Here is a 23384-nt window from a genome sequence, read left to right on the forward strand (position 1 = left end):
GCCGCGGGGCGGGACTCGGCGGGGGGCGGGGGCCTTTCCGCCGCGGCGTCGGAGGATCCGGGAGCGGACACAAAGGGGCTGAGCTGGGCAGTAGACTTGGGGGTTTTGTTTAGTCACATGAAGCCGAGCAGCCAGTGAGCAGTCGGGGGAAGGGGCCGAGAGCGGGCGGCTCGGGGAGCCCGGCGGTCGCCATTGCCAGGCTCGGAGTAACGGGGCGGTCCGAGGGCAGCCGGCGGCCGGCCCCTCTGCCCTCGGGGCTGCGCGTCCCGGCCCGGGGCGCCGGCGCGGGCGAGAGCTGTCCACACCCCTCCCCTGGCTGGGACGGGACCGCAGAGCCCGCCCCTCCCCCGGCTGCGACGCCGCGCGCCGCTAGGTGCCCGGGAAGTAGCCGCAAGAGGTAAACCGCTGGAAGTGCTGGGGTTGCCAGGGGCTCGGTGGGTGTCCAGCTAAAGCTTTTTGCCTCTCCAGGTCTGATTCCCTGGCCTTTGTGTCCCTGGGAGCTTAATCTCTGCCAGAGGAAAGCAGGTGTGCTCCACTTCTCTCCCGTGAACCTGAAGATGAGTTGTCCCAGACCCTTCTCAGTGATTGGAAACTTAGGTGGTGGAGCTAAAGGTTTCTTGTGGCGGGACTTCCACAGACGACTCTCGTGTTGGGATCCATCCATGGTTTAGCGACATTAGTGGAAAAGTTTTCCTCAACTGCTTTGAGTAATACTGACTTTAATATAGTTGTTCCAAAACTTCTATATCTAGACTTCAGATTTTATGTGCTCATTAAACTCAGCGAAGGGATACCATATTGAGGCCTGACATGATGGTACTGTTTTGTACACAAGTTAATAATCTCAAAGACATACCCCAACGCCATCATCTGCTCTGGCCACTCCTGACTGAAGTCAAGCTTGTTGCATCTTGATGTTTTAGATTTGCCTTAAGCCTGTGTACCTTCTCTGCAGTAGTTTAATTGTTAGGCCCCACAAGAAGCAGAAAGCATTTTTAAAAGTAGACAACGAAAGTTCCTCAAAGAAGGGAAATCTGCTCTTTACCTTCAGTGCCATGTGTAAGTATCATGGGAATTCAATGTTAGCAATGTTGTATTTTGGTAAAAATAAGTTTTTGTAGTGAGGTTATGATTTAGCTTAGACATTTTAATAGGTGAAAGATGAATGCTTAACTAGTATTAGTGCGGTGGTATGTATACTGCCCTTAAAGCCATACCTTTGTAAGTTTTAGAATTTTGCACAACTTAAAGTTCTAAGCAAAACTTCATATTTTATACTGGAATAATTAATTGAAGTATCAATTTCAAAGCACCAAATTTGTGTTTTACCATAATTACTTGAAGGATTATTTAAATATATTTAGATCACTAACTTAAGTTTGTTTTCAAAATAAAATTTAAGCTTAAACAAAACTTAAAACTTTTACCTTATTTCTTTTCAGATATATGTCCCCCATGCTTTTTTCTAATACAAATTTTGTATTAATGAATAGGAGATACTAATTATTAGCAAAATTATTCCTGGATCATACAGTTTTACTGTGGAAAAATTCTCAACCACACACAGTTCTTACCTGTTTCTCTTAAATACAGTATGGATGCTTAAGTTAATGGCATAATGGAAAATTGTCTTTCAATTTCTACTCCATTTCTGTTTTCCTTGCCATATTGCTGGGACAAGAAGGGGAATATCTGCAGCTAACTGCTAAAAAAGCGAGGGAGTATCACTGAAAATATTTAATCATTAAATATTGTATTAGTGAGAACTGTGACGGTAAGTTAATTTTCATTTAGTATCAGGTGGTGACTTAGTTTTTGAAGTGATTTTCAATGAAATCAGTTAAAAATAGGGAAATTTCAGAGCAGAATAACTTAGGAATTTTGAGATTTTTCCAAAACCAGATGAGTCAGTATTTGTTAAAGAGCACAACCAAATACTTGATGAATTTCTTGGAAAGTATGGAATAACTGCCAGTTGTTGATACTTATTACCTAAGAAAGGAGATATATGGGGAAAACAGTAGTCTTTTGGGTTGTATAAACATGCTGCTTACGTGCTCCTTTTTAAAATGTTTTGAAACCTAGTACTGCTGTTACTACTACTGCTGGAGTCTACCTGTAACATCTATTAGGAAATTCAGCAAGTGATAGAACCATTTATGGTGGGATCTTACAATGATAATTAACTTTTTTGAATGTCAAACTTATAAAAAACAGTTAAGATTTTTTTAAAGCTCCAGTCAGTCATTTAAGGTGTCTCTTAAGTTAATTGACTTTTTAAAGAATGTTGATAGCTGCTTCCTAATTTTCAGCATTTAGTAGGTTTAGTTATACTCTAGTCTTGTGATGTTACTTTCAGGTTATCTAATTATAAAGTGGGATTGTCACCTGTAAACTTTAATGTTTTCTGGGCTTAGTCAAATCAAGTTATAGGAGAGAATTTGGTTGATTTTAGACTATAAATGGGTAGCAGAGTCACAAAATGGTGGCGGTACCTCTTTCTGTTGTCCCAAAGACCCTGGATTGTTTACCGTTGCTTATTCAGGCTCTTTTCACTGTGACTTTGGGAGGAAAAGAGAGTATCCTATTCTTAAAGACTGCTTTTCATAAAGATAGCAAAGTGATTGTGGTTTGTAGTAAATAATGATTGGCATATTGAATTATCCAGCCATAATTTGTAGAACACTAGTTTGTATAGTCCCTTACAAAGAAGTGTTTTTCAATTTTAAAAAGAGTGGTAGCATTGTAAAATAAAGTATAAGAAGGAATAGTGGATACAATAAAATTTGGATACTCAAATGAGCTCCATTTAATATCTGGTATAGAGAAATGTTTTGTAAAGGGAGAATCTGTAAGGATTGAATGAAGTTATATTGTATACCTCTGCCTGAAGTAGTTCCAAAAGTATTTTTGATTCAGGCTTATTAGAAGGAAATAGCTGCTTTTAATAGTGTGAGCTATTTTTACCATTTAGTTTTGAGGGATTTGAAAATCATCAAACTGATTCTAGCAGTAGCTCACCCTGCTGGTTGGCTAAAGTATTTCAGTGCTTTCTTCAAAATACAGTACCCAATGAAACTTAGGTTATGGAACGCCAGATTCCATTCAGTCTTCAGGGAGATGGAGTCTCTGAAAAAGTTTCCTTTTTTTTTTATAGGTGTTTTCTTGTCTCTCAGGCCTCAGTTGTTCAACTCTTTTTTTCTCATATCTGCTTTGGTTAAACTCTGGATTTATTTCCTTTTTGAACTTAATAGGAACTCGTGTGGTTATGGAATTAGAACGTTTTTATATTTTTAAATTTAGGATAAGAAATCCTTTGACAGTTGAGACATATTAGCAGGAAAAACAAAAAGTCCTGTGAGATGACTTTCCAGGAGGAGAAAAGCAGAGGATTTCAAGAGGAAGAGGAGGAGCCCGCCAGAGGAGAAGCAGTTAGCAGTGCACACTTCTTTTGAGTGGCAGAAAATAAGACTGGATTCAAGTTAGGTTTTCTAAGAGTTTCTTTTCAGTCTCCCTCTACCAACCTTTATCCTACCTCTTCTGTCTGAAAGTTGTAGTCTTGTTGAAGATTTTTGGATTTGTGGTATTACAAATAAAAATATACAATAAGTGATTTGTTCCATGAAATTTAATTCTGTTAGTCTAGATTGTAGTAGAATATATATTACTCATAGTGGTATGTTCAGATTTTATGTGTTAAGCCGTTTAGTGTGTATAACATTTTAAGTTGAAAACAGTGCTGTAAATTTTTTTTTTTTTTTTTTTTTTTTTTTTTTTTTTTTGGTCTGGAGATTGAACCAAGGGCTTCTAGTGTGCACTGAGCCAAAACTAGTCCTGTAAAGACTTTCTGTATGAAGTATAAAAACAAGTATGTTAAGAGCCAAACAAACAATTAAAAATTTAAAAACATCTAATAAAGTTTTAAGATTAAAGTACAGCATATGGAAAATGTTTACTTGTGTTCCATCAGTTACTTTTAAAAAAATGTGAATATTTAAATTCTTTCATGGTGTTTATTTACAAGCTTATGAAGTATATGTGTATGTATGTATGTATTTCATCATTTTTTTGAGGAATACGTTAAAAATAACGTGCTTTTTAAGAGTACCGTTTATTCAGAAAGCAGGATGATTTTAGTTTATTGTTGAATGGTTTGTGACAGTAGATCAGAGCCTTGCCAAAGTTGGATTGTCTTTTTTGCTTGATACTGACTCATTTAATGTTTTGAGTACATACAAGCACACACTATAAATACACATACATCTAGAATCACAGTTGACATTTGTAATTTTGTGTAAGGAAGCAGGAAAGGAAAAAGTTTAAAAGTAAGACTTGAAATAGAACTGAAAGTTCAAATTCAGCATTGTAAATACTAGATTTATTGATAAGGGTGTCTGTAGAAGTTTAGGGTTTACATTATAGAATTATGTTCAGTCCTTAGCTTTCTGGCGCACAATGAATTCAGAGTAATTTAGTAATAGTTACTATTTATTTTTAGGGTAACTTGAAATTTCCTCCTGTGGTCATTTGGAATTGTATGATTTTGCTAGTGTCCCATGTTAGGCCATGCCTATACAGAGTTAAGAAAGTGAGAGGCAGGAGCCAGGTTAGATATTTCAGGAGCTCATTTCATGTTATGACTGTCAGCTGATAATAGGTATGCTTGCTAGTGAGTTCAAATTTTAGTGAAATTATTTCCCAATCAGGTGTTTGTCTTTGTTGCAACATCCTGAATTTCTTCACCCTCCTTTAAATTTTTTACCATGTGGTGGTGGTGACCATTAATAGAGAAGGGAGAGTTGCCTGACCACATCAGTGTGTATGCAATAAACGTTTGAATGAAGAGTGGCTGACCTGATAGCCCGGCTGAGAATGGTTTTTCCATTGGATAGCTGAGTTAGGGGAATTTCTTCAGCTATCCTCTTGCTATTTTCCTCTTTAGTTGTTTTCTGTTCTGTGTATGTCTGTGCTGCTACAATGTTAGATACCTTTCCCTTCTTTCTTTGTTTTACTACTTGTCATTCCCACTGCAGATTTTAAGCAGAATCATAAAAGGTAGCTAGTAAAAATAATTTTAAATTTGCAGGGGTGGGGGGAGCAAGATAGCTCAGCCAACTATGCGCCTGCTTTGGCAAGCACAGGGATCAGGGTTCGATCTGCGGTCCGGCGTGCTGCACTGGCTCTGCCTCTACAGTGCCCTGAGCCGGGCACAAGCCTGTAATCCCAGCACTGGGGAGGCTGAAAATGGGAGGATCACTACAAATTGGACATGTGTAGTAAGACCCTGTCTGTACCAAGTACATAAAATGAAAAAAGTTTACAGGGGAGTATGTTTGTATTAGGATACTGTAAGTTTATATTGGTTATATATATTTTAGAAGTTTCATTTATGTTTTAAAATATTTTCAGCAATTTTTTTTCTTTTGTATGTTAGGGAAGAGTCCACAGGGTGTTCAGGGTCTCACTGCTAGATTGGATTTGTAGTGATCCGCCTGTTTACAGCCTCCCAAGAGCTGGGATTACAGGTGCGTTCCACCATGCCCTGTCTCTAATCACTGTCTCAGAGTGCCCTGGGGGCGGCCCCAGGATCAAACTCCTCAGACCCTTCGCCCCTGCTCTGCTTGGAGGTGCTTTAATTCACTGAGCTATTTGGCAGGCCCAGCAATTTTAAAATGGAGGGGAGAATCACTAATCATATTCAAGAGGAGCTGATGCTATCTTTAAATATCTGTATGGTCTTTCTAATGCAATGAAGTATGTATTTCTGTCTTGTATGTAAGGAAGTATTTCAAACTTAGATCATAGGAATGGTAACCAATGGGGCAGCCAAACTTACACTGAAGTTCTTTTTTTTTTTTTTTAAATTTTATTTATGTGTGTGAGTGTGTGTGTGGCCAGCTCAGCCCACCAGGGGGCGGGGCTGACTGGCATGTGGTGCTGGGGGATTGAACCGTGGTCCCTTTGTTTTTGCTAAGCTTGTTCTAAGTAGGTGCTTTAGACCACTGAGCCATCTCACCAGCCCCTGAAGTTCTCTCTTGATCCTGCATATAAGATTTTTCTTTCTGACTTCCCGTTTTGTTGGATGTTTATCCTTTTACCTAGTTACATGATTTGTGAGTTTTATCTCCTGATTTAAAACTTAACATTATACAAGTAATTTTGTGACTACCCTTTTTTAAAAGTGATTTTTATTGCACTCATTGTGTATTTATAATATCATATAAAAGCTCTTTGTTTTAGCTGCTGAACGTTGGTACAGTGGTATTGCCCAAAATGGAAACTGCCTGAATGACTTAGATCCAGCTTAGTCAGAGCTAGTGCCCAATGGGTTAGGATTGCTATAGATTTAATTATGTACATATCCTTTCTGTTGGGACATTTAACTCAAGGTTGGATATAAGTAAAATGCAGATGACATACTTGATTTATAGACATCTGAAAACTTTTTACTTTTAAATGCCTTAAATTTCCTTAAGATGGGGCTGGTGAGATGGCTCAGTGGTCTAAAGCACCTACTTAGAACAAGCTTAGCAAAAACAGGGACCGGAAGGGACCGCGGTTCAGTCCCCAGCACCACATGCCAGCCAGCCCCGCCCCCTGGTGGGCTGAGCTGGCCACACACACACACACACACACACACACACACAAATAAATAAAAACACACACACAAATGTTTTAAAAAAATTTCCTTAAGATGATACTAAAATTAAATATATATTTGTAGGTTTTTAAATAAAGTGAGCCTTTGGATCCACTTAGTAATTACTATTAGTAATTCCTAATGCAATATTTAACTTGTTTAAAAGAAATAACTTACTATTGAATTTTTACATCATTAGGATGACATTAAAGGATTATATATAATCCTTAAGTAGTTGATGTCTTAAGTTTGGTCTGCTTAGCTATTGTGCAGTGTTTACATTTTCAAAACATGTATGTGAGAAATATTTTCTTTTTTAAATTAAAAGATGAAAAAATAAATGAGGGGCACTCATAAATAAAGTGCATAGGACACCACTGCCCAGTAAGAGTGTAAGTTGATCCACAAACACAAAATTTACTATAGCCACATTAAAAAAAAAATAGGGAAAATTTTATTACTGTCTTCTACCCAGTAGATCTGAAATGCCGTGTAAACATAATTGAAACTTTTTTTTTGGTATGAAGACTTCAAAATCCATTGTTCCTATGTACTTAAAGACTTCTCAGTTCAGAGTAGCTAAAGCATTAGGTGCTCACTATGTGCCCCCCTGTGTTGAACAGTATTAAGTTTAGAGAATCCTGCTAAGGCTATGAATGGGATAAAGTAAAAATTGAGTTGAAGCTTAGGATGACTGAGAAAAGGGGATCTAGAGAAGAGCATTCCTGCTAAGAATTTATGGTAATTAAATAGTTGTAAATTGAAACCAGGTAGTATAGTAGAATGAGTTGAAAGCTTTGTAGATCTTCAAAGTAAGAGTTCCATTTAGGGAATATTTGTTCTTCGTGACTAGCAACATGGTGGAGATTGATCAAAAAGGATGAAAATTAAAAAAGTTTACATTTGGTGATTATTGGTGAATTGTTTTTAAATATTTTATTTAGGTGTAACATATATACTGAATATACAACTTTTATGAGTACTACCCAGTGAACTTCTGCCCAGATCAAGACAGAACATTCTCTGCACTGAAAAAGTGCCCTGTGCCACTTTATTTTTGCTCTTTTTTTTTTTTTTCCTGTATTTAGTGCAGGGTCTACCAGGTGTTCAGGGTCTCACTATGTAGATTGGACTCATAGTGATTCTCCTGTTTAGAGCCTCCGAAGTGCTGGAATAACAGGCGCATGCCACCAGTCCAGTCTCAGTCGCCCTCTCAGTGCGCCCTGGGAGTGAGGCTGGACTGGGCTGGTATGGCAAGCTGGGGAATGAAGCCAGGCGGCTGCACTCTGCCTAAGCAGGTGCTTTAGCCTGCTGAGCAATCTGGCCAGCCATCTTTTTTTTTTTTTTTTTTTCGTTTTCTGGTACCTTTTTCAAACTCAGGACCACATGCTTGCCGGGCAGGCACTGTGCCACTGAGCCATATTCCTGGCAATTCCTGCTTCTAGAAGTAATCATTATTGTTTTGGCTTCTATCATTATAAATTAGTTTTTCTTTTTGAACTTGCTTATAATATATTTGTCCTTTCCAAGAGTAGTAAGAGTTGATTCCTGACTTCTCCATCTATTTTGCTTTTTATGGATTTTGAGGTAAACTAGATGATAGTAGGCCGTTTTTCCCAGTATGATTTATATCAAAATCAAAGAGGTTTCTTGGTTTTCATTGATAACAGTCTTTTACAGATTAGTTTTATTACCTGAAAATTCACTTAGAATGTGAACATTTGAATTTCCTCAAAGATTACATAGTTGGCTGGCTTGCTTTGCTAGCACTGTTATCAAGGCACAGAATCTGAAAGTCGGTGGATTGCTTCCTTACATAGATGCCTTTTGGAGCCTTTGTAATAGTAGCGTCTAGGCACTGTGTAAGTTATCTCTTAGGCTTTTAGGTTGCTTTTAGACACTTATTTTGTATTGTAATTTTAGAGTTAAAAATAAATATAAAGGTGTGCATTTTATAGGTGTTTATCTCTTAACCAGAAAGATTTTGACTTTTATGTGTAATTAACTAAAATAATACCTTATAGACTATTGCATAAAGGCTGAAAGGTTAAAACCCATGAAGGAGACTTATTTATAAGCTGAAAATTAAAATGAAATTGTTGATTACTTGATCACTTGACTTAGTTTGTTTTGTTTTTCCAAATGCAATCAGTACTCACGTTATTGTAAAAAAGAGCTTTTGGGGAAATTTTTTTTTTATTATAGTAAAATAATAAAAAGTATATAATTACTAAAATGTGTATCTTCACATTCTTGTAAATCTAGTTTTGAAGAATTGATAGTTTATAAATTGTGTAGAAATTATTACATTCACATTTGATTTATGAATGCTTTGGAGGGACCGGGGAGATAGCTCAGTAAATAAGCGCTTGAGGGCCTGAGTTCAATCCCCAGTTTTGAAAAAAAAAAAAAAAAAAGAATGCGTTGGAGTTTATGGGTGAAATGTTTTACTTTATAAAATTTTGTCTTTGAATTTGGAGTAAGTTTAGTATACTGCCACTCTAGGAATTTCTACAGTTGTATTGAAGACATTAAGAGTAAACTGTTAACTTTTTTTTTTTTTTTTATTTTTTTTTTTTTTTTTTTTTTTTTTTTTTTTTTTTTTTTTTTTGACAAGGTCTCTATGCAGTTCAGGCTGGCCTTGAACTCACTATATAGTGCAAACTGGCCTCTAGCCTGGGCTGTTGGTGTGATTTTCCTGCCTCAGCCTCCTGAGTGCTGGGAGTGCTGGGATTACAGGCATGCATCACTATGCTGGGCATTTTTGTAGGATTTATGAAGTGTAAAATGATAAAGCAAAATTAGATTAGACATTGAAAAAATACTATGTTGTACATTGCATGCTGTATTTCTATTTCATTTTGAGAGATTTGATTACAAAAAACCTAGTATTATTGTACTTCCCCAATCTGTTTTAACTTATTTTAGCTGGGTTACTTAAAATTTATTTAGTGCATCACCAAGAACAGGATACAGTTTCCACTTCGAAGAATTGATGAACCTAAGAAACAACTTGAAGAGCACTTAATAATGATATGTTTTTTTTTGAACTGCCATACAATATAAGTGATCTTTAGGAGTGGTTTAATAAAGCTTATTGGTTGGTTTGTTTGTTTTTGCAGTACTGGGGATTGAACTTGCAACCTTGCACTTAACCAGACAGGTGCTTATACCACTGAACTATATCCACAGCCCAATAAAGCTTATTGGCAGAAAATAGTTTTTAAGCTAGATTTTGAAGAAATGTTGCATATAATTTGGTGGAAATTAGATTATCAGCTAGTCAGAAGGGAATTTTAAAAATGAGTGAAATGGCACTTGAGTGCAAATATTTTCCTTGGATTGAAGTAGAATCTTAAGTGAATGTAAGGAAAAATAAACTTGATTAAGATTGTGGCATGACCTGGAGGAACTAAACATTTTGAGTAGAAGTTGGAGTTGTATGGGAATTCATGGACCAGCACTAGGGGAAGAAGTATGAAAGACTAAAGTGAGGAAATCCAGTTGTCAGTGGTTGGCATAGCAGGGTGTATTAAGAGTGAAAACAAACATTACAAACAGGTTTGGAGTATGGTGTTGATGTCATGTTTTTCATATTTTGGTATTCAAAATAAATTTATTTGAAGATATAGTTTACATATGAATTATGAGTTCTGTCTAATTTTAGCTTTTTTTTTTTTTTTTTTTCCTCCTTACATTTGATTTGGAAACTTATGTAAAACCCAAGAAAGTTATGCTATAGTTTCTGTTTTTGAGTCTTACTTAAGTGAAATGACAGCTGCTTAAAATTAAAAAATGGCAAAAATATGCTAAAACTTGCAAGCAAAAGAGTGACTTTTTATGTCAAGCAAAGGACAATTCCAAACCAAAACAATTTAATGAGAACAGACTTTTTTAAGTTATAAAAAATTAGATTTATTAAATGACAGGCTTAAATTTATGTGATTAAAAAATAGCTTTAAAATAATGTGGTGTGACTAGAAATTGTTAACACTTGGCTTTAAATTTTCATTCACCTTTAGAATTTTGTAGATCAGGTAAGCAAAGTTTAAGGCAGTATAAGATTTAAATAGCAATATTTACTTAAGGTATGTCAGACTTTTTTGTCAATAGAGAATACATATTTTAAAATTGTTCCATTTTCTTAATGTATATTTGGCTTAAAGAGAATTGAATTATATTTAAGAGAATCCTGGAGGTAGTGTTATTTTAATGTAAAAACTATAGTAACTACTTGGACGATTAAAGCCCTATATCCTACTGAAAGTTGAGCCTCTTTTCATACTATTTAGAATTGAACAACAGTGAGATGACAAATCAGAACTGATGAGCTGAATATTCACTTGATCATGGTGGGTTAAATAACCATGTACTTGGTTTGCCATCAACCTCTCACTAGAATTATAATAAAGTGATACTTCATTTGTTAAACTCATTTTGTTCCAGAGTTTTATGCAAACACAGAAACATTCAGGAACTTAATGAATTTTTCTCTTAAGTAATGGAAAAGGGGCTGGGGAGATGGCTTAGTGGAAAATTTGCTTTCCTGGCAAGCGCAAGGGCCTGAGTTCAATCCCCGGTTCTGCCAAAAAAGAAAAAAAGTAATGGAAAGCCAAATAATTATATTTACAAATTCATTTTTCCTGGATGTTAACACGTTTCCTTTTTTTTTTTTTTTTTTTTAACTTTATTTGTTTATTTATTTAGTGTGTGTGTGGCCAGTTCAGCCCACCAGGGGGCGGGTCTGGCTTGCATGTGGTGCTGGGGATTGAACCGTGGTCGGTCTCTGCTTTTGCTTAGCTTAGTTTGTTCTAAGGAGGTGCTTTAGACCACTGAGCCATCTCACCAGCCCCACGTTTCCTTTTTTTTTTTTTAAATTTATTTTAGGGAAGGGTCTACAGGGTGCTCAGGGTCTCACTACTAGATCGAACTTGTAGTGATCCGCCTGTTTATAGCCTCCCAAGAGCTGGGATTAGGGGCGTGTACCACCACGCCCAGTCTTCAAAATTTTTTTAACTCTATTGTGATTCTCAGTTTTCTTCTTAGCTGTACTGCTGGTAGGTATCACAAACTTCCTTTGGAGCCAATGTTAAAATATTTTATGCAAACAAACCACTTTAAAAAGCCTACAATGACAAGTGTTTTACACAGATGCACTACATATTGTTTAGGCAAGAGATGCACTTAGACTGATATTTTACCCTTTGTGACTGGTGAGATGTGATGAATGAGTCATTTTTCTCAAGTTGAATTTTTATTTTTTAAATTTTTATTATTATTATTATTTTTCTTTTGCAGAACTGGGGATTGAACTCAGGTCCTTGTGCTTGCCAGGGAAACACTTATTCCACTGAGCCATCTCCCCAGCCCCATCAAGTTGAATTTTTAGTTCAACTGTTAAGCAAAGTTTCAAGCACTAAACAAATTATTATTATTTAAAAAAATCTGGGGCTGGGTGAGATGGCTCAGTGGTCTAAAGCACCTACTTAGAACAAGCTTAGAAAAGCACAGGGACCGCGGTTCAATCCCCCAACACCACATGCCAGCCAGCCCTGCCCCCTGGTGGGGTGAGCTGGCCACACACACGCACGCGCGCACACACACACACACACACACACACACAAATCTGGCCGGGGAGCTGGCTCAGTGGAATAAGTACTTGCCTGGCAAGCACAGTGGCTTTAGTTCAATCCCCAGTTCTGAGAAAAAAAAAAAAAAAAAAAAAATTATTCATTTGGTACAGGGTCTCGCTATGCAGCTCAGACTCACAGTAATACTCCTTTCTCTGTCTCCCCAGTGCTGGGACTACAGACATGTGCCACCGTGCCTGGTTTTGCGGCTAACACAGCATGCTCAGGGTTTGGGCTGGCATGGCATGTGGCACCAGAGGTTGAACCTGGGTCCTTGAACTTGCTGGGCAGGCACTTAGACCACCGAGCTATCTCCCCAGCCCCAGATTTTTTTTTTTCTTTTTTTTTTGTTGGAACCAGGGATTGAACTCAGGCCCTTGCGCTTGCCAGGAAAGTACTTATTCCATTGAGCCATCTTCCCAGCCCCCCCAGATTATTTTTGAATTTTGTTCTTAAAGTTGTGACAACCAAAGTTTCACTGTAGTGATTCGTAGAAAAGCATATAATCTCAAGGAAAAAAAAGTGTGATCAGAGAAGTAAAGCTTTGAGAGGTCAAAGGCAATAAATGTAGAAAAACTTTGTAGAAAAAGCTTTCCACAATCAGTGATTGCAAATTTGAATATTGCAGTAATTGATGTCTATGGGAAAAATGTATTAATGTCTGTAACAGACAACAGGCTAGGGAAAGGCTCTTACATTAAATTTCTTAAATCTACAAAGAAAATCTAAAAAACACTAGGCATAGCTTAGGTTAAGGGCATCACATCTACAATGAGTAAAAATTGAGTAGAAATGTACATGTTGAACTGGAAATCATTTTCAGCCTCTTTTCATCTTAATTCTAAGAGTACTGGATTGGAAAATTTATACTCTTACAGCTGGTGGAGATTAGGAAAAAAGACCAACGGGCAGTAAAGGTGAGGATCCAATCAGGAAAATGGTCCAGATTAATCAGGTACGGTAACAACTACCCATTAACACAAAATTTCTTTTTTATTTGGCGGAACCGGGGATTGAACTCAGGCCCTTGTGCTTGCGAGGCAAGCACTTATTTTACTGAGCCATCTCCCTGGCGCAAACACAAAAATTTTAAGTAACTTTTAAGTGCATTTTTGTGCAACAGACACACTTAAGAATAGGTGTAATATGAGAGGGAAGGAAAAAGCATTTGAAGAAGAAAACTTTTATGAAATGTAAGTGATATTTTTAGAAGTAAAAGGATACTGTAGCTTTGAAACAAAAAATTACATTTTAGAAAAGCAGTGCTCAAGATCTTTGAAACAAAAAATTTATGTTTTAAAAAAGCAGTACTCAAAACAGCTCTTAGAAATTTAGGGGCTGGGAAGATGGCGCAGTAGAATAAGTGCTTCCCTGGCAGGTGCAAGGGCCTAAGTTCAATTCCTGGTTCCGCCAAAACAAAACAAAAAACAACCTATGGCGTGGGTCTCTGCTTAAAAAAAATAAAAAATTAAAAAAGGGGGTGCCAGGGAGATGGCTCACTGGAATAAGCGCTTCCCTGGCAAGCACAAGGTCCTGAGTTCAATCCCTGGTTTCGGGGAAAAAAAAAAAAAAATTCAGAGTATGAAATAATAGGGCTGGCCAAATAGTTCAGTGGATTAAAAGTGCCTACTTAGGCAGATGCAGGGACCAGGGTTCCAGTTGTGCTGGCCCCACCCCCAGGGCGTGCTGAGACTGGACATGGTGACTCATGCCTGTAATCCCAGCACTTGGGAGGGTGAAAACAGGAGAATCACTATGAAGAAAACCGGAGAATCCAATCTGTGTAGTGAGACTCTGTAGACCCTGTACTAAATACATAAAAAAAAAAAAAAAAAAAAAAAAAAAAACCCTGAAATAATAGGCTTGGAAATTTAGGAGGTGAAACATCTTTTATAGAATAGTTGAAAGATTTGAGAAAAATCTTTCACAGAACAGGACAAAAGTGCAAAGTAGAAAACTAGAATACTTGTTGGTGCAACATACAAATAATAGCATGAGGCAATGAGTAGAAGAAATTAAGAATGAGCAGAAACTTCTGGTTTCACAGTGCAAAGTTCATGGATGGTCAGCATAGTGATTGAAAAAAAAATGTATCATTGAGAAATTTCAGACATTAAATATAGGGGCCGGGGAGATAGCTCAATAGAATAAGCACTTGCTTGGCAAGTGTAGGGGCCTGAGTTCAATCCCTGGTACTGCAAAAATAAATAAAATAATTAAAGGGGGGGTGATGAAAGCTTTTAGCAGTAGTGAACATGAGTGGTGAATCAAATCAAAGGTTGGAAATGGAATAATGACTTCAGAATATTGAAGCTAAGTTAACTTACACACTATTCAATCTATATATTACCAAGCTGTCAAATGTGAGATTTTGTGTGAATATGGAACATTCGAGATTTACTTCAACAGGGTCCTGAGTTCAATCCTTAGTACTTCCAAAAAAAAAAAAAATGTACTGTGTCCCTGGAAGTTACTAAAAGACTTGATTTTATTAGGGTGATGGGGTAAACTTAGAGGAAGAATTCAGAAAATAGGGTATTATACAAGGAAATGTCTGTAAGAGACTTCTTAGGATAGTAGTGAAAGGAGACCCCACCTGGAGGCTATGTGGTAGATTTGGAAAGTAATCAGTTCAGGATAGAAGGACCAAAGGATCTAGGTGGTATGCCTAGAAAGGAAAAACAAAACAAAACAAAACAAAAAAACGGTTGAGTGGTCCTTGTCTGAAATATCTGGACTTAACTGTTACAGGTTTTTAGATTTTTAATATTTAAATAGACATTATCAAATGGGTTCTCAAAAAGTTTTTGGATTTTGGAGCATTTTGGGTTTCAGATACTTCCATTAGGGATTCTAAGGATTTTTGTGACTTAATTTACAGAAGATAACTAGAATTTTCTTGAGTAAACTATCTTCTTATGATACAAGAGTAGTATTGGTATGTCTTAGAAAGGAAAAAAAGGTTGAGTGGCCCTTGTCTGAAATACCTGGATTTACTGACTGTTACAGGTTTTTAGAATTTGAATATTTGAATAGACGTTATCAAATGGGTTGCTCAAAAAGTTTTTGGATTTTGGAGCATTTTGGGTTTCATGCTTTAGTTAGGGATTCTAAGGATTTTTGTGACTTAATTCACAGAAGATAACTGGAATTTTCTTGAGTAAACTATCTCCTTATGATACAAGAGTAGTATTGGGCTTACAGATTGAATTAAGGATGTCCCTTTTTAGTTCTTTGGGAAGTGTTCTTCAGACATTTGGTTTATTTATTTATTTACTTATTTTAGTATTTAGTACAGGGTCTCACTATGTAGATCGGACTCAGTGATTCTCCTGTTTTCAGTCTCCCAAATGCTGGGATTACAAACAAGTGCCACCACGCCCAGTGGTGCTCAGTCCCAATTGCAGTCTCAGCTCACTCTTCTGGGGTCGGGGCCAGCACACATGCCAGGGATTGAACCTGGTCTTTGTGTCTGCCTAAGAAGGCGCTTTAATCAGTTGAGCTATCTGGCCTGCCCTTAGATTTCTGTCTTAATGATACTGATTTTTTGGCATACAGTTGCTTATAGTGTTTTCTTATCCTTTTTAATTTCTTATAAGGTTAATAGAAATTATGCTTTTTTTCATCCCTGATGATAGTATTATAATAATCTTTCTCAATTCAGTTGATGATGTGTGAGTTTTGTTAATCTCTTTAAAGAATCAACTTGGGGCTGGAGAGATGGCTCAGTGGTCTAAAGCACCTACTTGGAACAAGCTTGGCAAAGCACAGGGACCACGGTTCGATCCTCCAGCACCACATGCCAGCCAGCCGCGCCCCCTGGTGGGCTGAGCTGGCCACACACACACACACACACACACACACACAATAAATGTTAAAATAAAAAAATTTAAAAATAAATAAATAAATGTTTATTAAAAAAAAATAAAGAATCAACTTTTGCAGGGCTGGAGATGTGCCTCAGGGATAGAATGCTTGACTAGCAAGTTGGAAGCCCTGGGTTTGGTCCTCTGCGCCAAAACCAAAAAATAATCCTCTCCTAAAGACTCAACTTTTAGTTTCATTGATTTTTGTTTTTTGTTTCTCAGTTCTGTGTTTCATTCATTTCTGCTGTAATCTTTATGCTTTCTGTTTGAGGCTTAGTTTGTTTTCCACTGATTTCTAAACATGGAAGTTATAGATTTGAGATTCTTTTTCTTTTTTATTAAATTTTTTTTTCAGTAATTGTGTGGAGTTTATTTGAAATCGTCTTTCTTTTTAAACATAGGCCTATATAGCTGTATATGTGCTGCTGAAGGGAGCACATAAATATAGGCCTATATAGCTGTAAGTTTCCATTGAAACACTAAATTTACTTCACTTTGTAAGTTCATTTTCCTTTCAGCATATTTTGTAATTTCCTGATTTCTTCTTTAGCTTATTAGGAGTTTTTTTTTTTGCGGAACCAGGGATTGAACTCAGGCCCTTGCACTTGCCACGGAAGCACTTACTCCACTGAGCCATCTCCTAGGTCCCGTAGGAGTTTGTTCTTAATTTCTACTTTAATTCCCCAAATTTTGTCTGTTACTGGCAAAACTTTTTCTAGTGTCTCTCTTTGCATTACATATTTTTTAGTTTCATTCTGTATGGTCAGGGAACATTAATTGTATTCATTTTAAATTTATTGAGACTAATTTTAGAGCCTAACTTATGATTTGTATCGCAGGATATTTCTTATTCATTTAAAAAGAATGTATTCTATCATTTTCCAGATTTCTGTTAGATCTGGTTAATTTGTGTTAGGTCTAGACTTCTAATTTCTCGTCAGTTGTTTCTTACTGTATGCATTATTGAAAATGAGGTGCTGAAGTTTCCAGCTGTTACTTAGGAATTTTCTTTGTCCTTTCAGTTACATTAGTTTTTGCACTGTGTGCTTTGGGCTCTTCTCATAGGTGTATATATGTCCAGAATTGCTGTATAATTTTGATTGGTTGAGCTGTTCTAAAATGTTTTTTTTTCTATTTTTCTAAAATGTTTTTGTACTAATAGTTTTTGTTTTAGTGGCTTTGTGTCTGAGTATAGCCACTGTAGCTCCCTTTTAATTACTTTTTTCATGATACATCTTTTCTCATACTTTTATGTGATAGTTACGCTTATTTGTCAACTTGATCAGCTTGGGAACCACCTAGAGGATTAGAGAAGCATACTTGTGGATGTGTCTGTGTGGGTCATGGAGGCAAAACTTCGAGTACTAGCTATATATGTTTTTTTCACTCATTTCTGTCTGGCACTGGTTCCCTGTTCTCCTCAGCTGCAATGAACTAAGCAATTTTACACCTCTGTGCCCTTCCAGCATGATGTTTCTGTACTGAAGCCACCTGACTGTGGACTGAGACTCCCAACATTATGAAACAAATTAAGAAGAGAGCCCTGCAAACCTTGCTCTGGGGTCTCGCAGGGAATAGGCTCCCAGGGATATTCATTTTACCATGCTGAGCTATCCGGTCACTCAAAGGCTACTGCAGTGTTGGTCCAAAGGGGCCTAGCTGCTGTTCCCACTGATAACAGACCTTGGTATCATCATATGATAGTGGTTTTAACCAGTATGTTACTACAGTTATAGAGTCAAGGAAAATTTTCTGCTCATATCAGAGCATGGTATAGGAGGGCAGACAAAGGAGTCCTTGAAAAGGCAGTGCAAAAAGGAGTGAGGATGAAAGCATATTGAAACCTGAGGGAGGTGAAATGTAGAATATCTACTGAGGAAAGCTATAGAATCCAGAGGAACACCTTTTAGGGTTCAACTAGTAAGACCATAAGAGTAGGGCTGCCCACGCCCTCTGGGACTTGCCACTCACCACTGTATGCCCTGGATGCTGGACATGAAGTTTCAGGACTTACTGTTTGCCCTGCTGGGTTTCAATCTTGCCTTGGTCCAGTTTTTTGCTGTTCTCCCTTTTGGAATGAGAACATTTATCTCTACTGTTGTATTTTGGGATTATGTAACTTAGTTTTGGTTTTTCTAGAGGTTCATAGCTAACAATGTTTTCCAATGTACAAACCTAGGATATCAATTTATTAGTGTCTTCTATGATTTCTCTTAGCAGTGTTGTGGTTTTCATTGTGCAGTATATTACATCCTTAATTTAATTTTTTTATGTTATTGTAAATGGAACTGCTTTCTTAATGTTCATTTTGGATTTGGTATTGTTAGTGTATAGAAATGCAACTGGTCTTCTGCCCCAGTATACTACATTACATTTTGTTGTCATTTTTTCCTTAGGCTCTGTTTTGCACATTTTTCTCATTACTTACACAATATTCCAGTGGTACTTTTTCTTTTTTGATTACTTGATTTTTTTTTTTTTTTTAATTTTATGTATTTGGTACAGGGTCTCACTATGCAGCTTGGACTTGTAGTGATCCTCCTGTTTTCACTCTCTCCAGAGCTGTGCCACCATGCGTAGATTTGCAGACTCAGCGCACCTAGGGGCGGGGACGGCACGGTACGTGGTACCGGGGGTTGAGCTCCAGTCCCTGTGCTTGCCTAAACAGGTGCTTATTCTGCTAAGCTTTCTTGCCAGCCCCTAATCGTACATTTTAGGTATAATTTTTTTCTTATATTTAAAGAATACAAAATAGTGATAGAAAAAAGAAACAGCATTAGAAATGATACAAGGTCAGAATGAGCTGTATATGACTGATCTGTAAATTCCTCATTTTTATTTTGGACAGTTATTGTTATATTTAAGTTTGTAAATAATTTATTTACAATGTGCAATCTATTATTAATCTCATGTGATGTATTCATTTCAGGAATATTACTCTGAAAATCACTATGTTTTATATGTTTCACATTTCTGTATTTGTCTACAATTTTTAATATATGTAATTATTGATTTTCAATAAAGTTAATGGAAAAAAGATAAAAGAAATGATACAAGATTTCACTAAACAAAGTAATAGGAATTCAACAATGGTTGCTGTATTACATGATGCTATTTTCAGATTAGTCTTTCAGATTTTTAGGTATAAATTTAAAAACTTCAATATTAATTTTCTTTATGAGATCATCTTTGAATGCTGTTACTGAAAGATGGAAAAACAGTATGGTGGTGCATGTCTATAATCTTGTACTTAGGAGGGCTGAGGAGAGAGGATCACAGTTGTAGCCCAGCCTGGGCAAGGTAGTGGTTTATGAAGATTCTGTTTCAAAATAAAAAACAGAGTGGTGATGTAGCTCAGGGTGAAGACCTTGAGTTCAATCCCCAGTACCAAGGAAAAATAAAAAAGATGAGAGATAACAAATGTTGGTAAGGACACAGAGAAAAAGAGAACCCTTTTGCACCATTGATGGGCATATAAGTTAATATAGCCATTATACAAACTAATACGGAGGTTCCTTAGAACACAACAAAATAGAATTACCATATGATCCAGTAATTCTGCTGCTGGATTTATGTCTAGAGGAGTTAAAATCGCTATGCTGAAGAGGTTTCTGTATTCCTGTATTCATTGCAATATTAATGCCAACAGCTAAGATAAAGGAGCAGCCCAATGGTCCATCATATGAGTCAGTAAAGAAAATGGATAGGTAGAATGGAATACTGTTCAGTCTCAGAAGAAACTGAGTAACTAGTGCATGTGGATGACTTTATGCTGGAGGACCTTATGCTGAATGAACCCATCCCAGATTGACAGGTGCCACATTATCTCATTTAAATGAGGATTCTAAAAATGTTCAGAGTAGAGTAGTAGTTATCTAAGGCTATGTGGTGATGGAAGGGTAGATAGAGAAAAAGGCAGTGTTTATCAAAGGACATGAATTTCAGGAAGAAGCTTTCTTAATATGTTCAGAATGGTGAGATAATTGAATGCAGCAAAATAAAAGTCTTTTACTGAAGTTGGCTTGATGTGTGTGTGGTATTTGTATATGCTCTTATTTTTATCATACTGAATGTACCTGACAAAATTTTCTATTTTTACCCATTTTTAAGCTTATAGTAAAGTACAGCTATGTTGTTGATACCATATATGTCCTTTTTTGGGTATTAATCTGCTGGGGCTGCCATAACAAAATAACATAGAGTGGGTGGATTGAACAACAGTTCCTGAAGACTGGAAGTTCCAGATCACAATATCCGTAGGTTTTATTTCTCCCAAATCCTCTTGCCCTGTAGATAGACTTTGCTCTGTGTATACATGCCTTGTCTTTATCCTTACAGGGGCCATACATAGTAGATCTAGGGCAGTATCTTTATGGTCTCATTTAATTTACCTTTGAGCCTTCCTTTCTTCAACTACAGTTAGAACAAGGTTAGAGTTTTGAGGGCAAGATGGAATTCGGTTTATAGTATCTTTTATGTAAATGTGGAAATGCTTCTTCAAATTCATTTCCTTGGAAGTCTGCCTTCATTAGTATGTGAGTTTTTTATGGCTGCTTTAACAGATTACCACAACCTGAGGGGCTTAAATAAACAATAGAAATTTATTCTCAGATCTGGAGGCCAGAATTCTGATAGCATTGGTTTTTTTTTTAAATTTATTTTTATTTTGTGGCACCAGGGATTGAACTCAAGACCTTGTACTTGCCAGGGAGGTACTTATACCACTGAGCCAACTCCCTGGCCCCATATCATTGTTAATTACAGGGGAAAATATCAGAAGTGTTGTTATATCTGTTCTCCCTTGGAAGCTGTAGAAGAGTGTCCATTTTTTATCTTTTCTTGAGGTTAGTTTTTAACTGCGATCACATCCCTCCAGTCTTCAAGGCCAACATTTTCAAAACTTTCATGGCCTTTTTTTTTTTTTTTTTTTTTTAATTGTCCCTTCTAGGTGGAGACAAATTTCTCCCTGGTTCTAACAAAGATAGATATAATTGCAGCTAAGGCCTCCATAAGTAATCCAGGATAATCTATATCATGCCCCTCCCAATTTCTTAATCAGATTTGCAAAGGCCTTAGTTTTCCTTCCACATAGAAAGTAACATATGCAGCTATTAGAGATAAGGGGGTGGATATATTTTATGAGGCCATTTTTTTATCTTATCAAACTTAGCAATTTGGAGTGGACTTCTAATGCTTTTACTTTCATTTGTAGTGTATAGTTTGTAAAACCTAATGTCCAATTCTAGGCATCTTTGATGGCAGTTGGTGGCAGAGGGAACATTTGGAACTCTGGACTTGCAGAAAATTCTAGGTCTGGTTTTCAGTGTGTGGTCTTCAACATAGGGTCACCATCACCTTAGGAACTTAATAATTAAGTGCTAATTCATAGACTTCAGTATATTCCTACTAAAGCAGAACCTGGGGGACAGTGTCTGATAATTTGTCTTGTAAATCTTTTAGGTGAATCTGATGCTCAGTAAGTTTGAGAACCACCTTTGTAGATTATCGGCACTATTAGTATTAAAATTATTTTTGTTTCTGCTTCAACTCTCTTCTACTTAAGTCTAATACTTTAAGGATTTCTGGGTCTTAAACTTGTTTTCTGTAAGGATAGAAACATTTAGTACCAAGATCTTGGTAACTAATAGTGACAAACTAATTCACTCAATAAAAGATTGAACTGGGATGATTATTTTTTTTTACTTTGAGATGGTTATTTCATAACGTTACTTCTTCTGGGAGTGATAAATAATTTTGTTTTGCAGTCTGTGTAGATGGAATTAGATGGATTAGCCTGTTTTTTTTTTTTTTTGGAACCAGGGATGGAACTCCGGCCCTTGCGCTTGCCAGGCAAGCATTTATTCTACTGAGCTATCTCCCCAGCCCTATAGCTTAAGTTTTACTTGCCCGTATCTTCTATGTCCCAAATATATTTGGAGTATGATACAGAATTTGAGTGTATTTAGCCCACATTGCTAAGCTTTTACTGTGTCATGCAGTACAAGTGCTGAAATGAAATAAATGAATTCTTGTCCTTAGTTTCTGCTATGTTTCAGAAGACATGCAAATAAATAGAAAAGCTTGATAGCTTTACCAGTTGCTATAGTATATGAGGAACACAGTTTTACATGGCTGAAGGCATTAAAGGAAGATGTGCCAGAGTAGAGTGACTGAACTCATTATTGAAGGACTAGTAAAAAGGTGTTAGCAAAGGAAAAGAGAACTAGAAAGTAGTTATAGGTAGATAATTACAGTTTACCTTTTGACAAAGCATGAACACTGAGATTTTTTTTTCAGCGGGGAGGGGTGGTATTCTGAGAATCGAGGTTTAATTTGGTAGAAACATGAACAAGAAAGCAATTGAACATAGGTAAAAAGCTGAGATCACTGATGAATGGTATCTCAGAATTTAAAGCATATATGTGTAGGATAACTATACTCAATTATGAGAACATATTTGAGATGTTAATTTGGAAATGGAACAGTTAATCTATCTTGAGAATTGAAAACAATTACGATAACAATGAAAGTTGAAAGTGGGGATTGGTCTTAATAATCTGCCTTGAGAATGGAAGTGTGGTGGTGTGATTTTTTGAGAACAGAGAATTCAGAGTAACACCAGGCTGGCTTCAGGGGGGGGAAGGTGACTTGTGGTGTTTGGGGTAAGACAATACTGAATTTTCAGAATTTATGAAATATTTTAGGTACGTTTTTGATAGGTACATTTTTGACAGTAGCATTAGTACTTTATCAGTGTTAGATATTAGTAGTATATAATATTTTGCATTGTATTCCTTTTAAAAGCTGAAGCTTGGGGCCGGGGAGATGGCTGAGTGGAATAAGTGCTTCCCTGGCAAGCGCAAAGACCTGAGTTCAATCCCTGATTCCACCAAAAAAATAAAATAAAATAAAATAAAATAAAAGCTGAATCTTTTTGGATGTATTTTTGGCTGTACATAATTAGAAACACTAACCTTGAAGTATGTTTTATTTTTTAATTAATTAATTTTTTGGCAGAATCAGGGATTGAACTCAGGCCCTTGCTCTTGCCAGGGAAGCACTTATTCCACTGAGCCATCTCTCTGGCCTCTAGAAGTATGTTTTAATAATAAATATAGTTAGCATTCTCTGTCGATGGGTTTTGCATCCATGAATTCAGCCAACCTTTGACTTAAAATATTTATTTATTTATTTTAAAAATTATTTATTTATTACATTTATTTATTGTGTGTGTGTGTGGCCAGCTCA

At 36.7% G+C, this 23384-nt stretch overlaps 1 protein-coding gene across 10 annotated transcripts in view; it reads left to right on the forward strand.

Annotated features, from left to right (window-relative positions):
* The window catches only part of Znf644 (zinc finger protein 644), a 108931-nt gene that overhangs the window by 667 nt on the left and 84880 nt on the right, over nt 1-23384 (forward strand). For 7 of the 10 annotated variants that reach the window (XR_002822017.1, XM_023720279.1, XM_023720285.1 and 4 more), the window contains exon 2: nt 469-1059. The exons of the other annotated variants lie outside the window; for them this stretch is intronic. The gene's annotated coding sequence lies outside the window, so the exon portion shown is untranslated. The remainder of the gene's footprint in view (nt 1-468; nt 1060-23384) is intronic. 10 annotated transcript variants of the gene reach the window in all.

The sequence above is a fragment of the Octodon degus genome, unplaced genomic scaffold, assembly GCF_000260255.1.
Source record: "Octodon degus isolate 3935 unplaced genomic scaffold, OctDeg1.0 scaffold00074, whole genome shotgun sequence".
Taxonomy (NCBI): domain Eukaryota; kingdom Metazoa; phylum Chordata; class Mammalia; order Rodentia; family Octodontidae; genus Octodon; species Octodon degus.